Source organism: Lactuca serriola, chromosome 6 (assembly GCF_051521515.1).
Source record: "Lactuca serriola cultivar US96UC23 chromosome 6, Lser_US96UC23_V15, whole genome shotgun sequence".
Taxonomy (NCBI): domain Eukaryota; kingdom Viridiplantae; phylum Streptophyta; class Magnoliopsida; order Asterales; family Asteraceae; genus Lactuca; species Lactuca serriola.
The window spans coordinates 132,427,830-132,429,492 of NC_136413.1; the positions used below are offsets into that span (position 1 = coordinate 132,427,830).

Sequence of the window (1,663 nt, forward strand, 5' to 3'; positions counted from 1 at the left end):
GGTATGAACAACATATAGACCAATACTTATCAGTTGTTATGTCTATGGTTTTATAATATAAGTTCACTATAGAATGATTTATGTTTATGGATTTCAGATTTTTGGTTATATATATATATATATATATATATATATATATATATATATATATATATATATATATATATATATATATATATATATATATATAAAAGATAAACTTATAAAAACTGGATTGAATCGGTTGAATCGAATTTGTCATAAAACGGGTTCAACTAAAAAACCTATTTTTTAAAAGAACTTGGAAGGGTAGTTTTTAGGTAACAAAACAATCTTTTATAATGTCTTGGAAAGTGGCGTATATTATGAGACCAATTAGATACCCCTTAGAATGTTTTGTAAACCATTTGTAACATTATAGTATTATCTCTAATTTTTATATTCTAGTCCATAGGATGCATGTATTTTGTCCCAAAATCCTTAATTTGTCGACATACCCCACCTCACCCCACTAGTGAAATAAGTGTATATGTAGAGGCTTTTTAACCACAACCACCCCTCATCGGCAATTTCGAAAGCCACGTGAAGTCTCTTAACGTGGCCCTTTAAGCATCCACTATCCTTTGTCTTCACCAGTTCTCCCCAGTCCCCAACCCTATAAAACCCACCACCTCAAACCCCCATCCTCCACTTCAACCACCACCACCACCAGTACTACTACCACCTTCTCTCCTCCCTCGAAACTTCATATATCTTTTTCCGACATGGCTGCTTCTTCAATATTCATGGTAGTCCCCATCACAGTTTTCAAGAGAAATCCCACATTCTCCATCAGGTGCATGGCACAGACACCACAAAGTGGTGAAACCGGGAGTTCCAAACAAGCAACCACACCAAATATGACCAGTACTCCTCCTCCACCGCCTGCTCCGAAGGTCAGCTCGAAGTTCTCCGACGTATTGGCATTCAGCGGACCGGCACCGGAGAGGATAAACGGAAGGTTGGCGATGATCGGGTTTGTGTCGGCGATGGCGGTAGAAGTGAGCAGCGGTCAAGACGTGTTTGCCCAGATCGGCAATGGCGGAGTGGCGGTGTTTGTCGGCACTAGCATGGTGTTGACGTTAGCGTCGTTGGTGCCGTTGTTTAAAGGAGTGAGTGTGCAGTCGAAGTCGAGTGGACTGATGACGTCAGATGCAGAGCTTTGGAATGGACGGGTTGCGATGTTGGGGCTGGTGGCTTTGGCTTTCACTGAATATGTTAAAGGCAGTGCTCTTGTCTAGATAATGTATTCCAAAATCCAAACTTTTCTATTGCATAATTAAATATAAAACAGGAAAATGTATATTCTTTTGAATATTTATTTGTATCATTGACCTAACATGGTTCAAATCATGAAAAACATATGTTTGATAATATAAAAGAACATAATACAGTATAAAACCAAAAACTAAGATCAATTTTAGGGGAATAAACAAATCGTTTACCCTGTATATATGTATAAGTGTATAACACATGATCTTGAATAAAACAACCTAAACTAATTGATATAAGAGTCAAAGTATAAAATACTTAAACATTCGGTGTAATTAGGTGTGTCTATTGCAATCCTAGTTTTACAGTTTGCTCACAGGAACAGGAGATGTAAGCAAAGTTATTGTTAAGATACCTTAAAAGCAAAACGATC

The 1,663-nt window shown here is 37.3% G+C and overlaps 1 pseudogene; it reads left to right on the plus strand.

Annotated features, from left to right (window-relative positions):
- Window positions 1–635: 635 nt before the first annotated feature.
- LOC145056854 (early light-induced protein 2, chloroplastic pseudogene) lies at window positions 636–1,335 on the plus strand (annotated as a pseudogene).
- The last annotated feature ends 328 nt before the right edge of the window (window positions 1,336–1,663 follow it).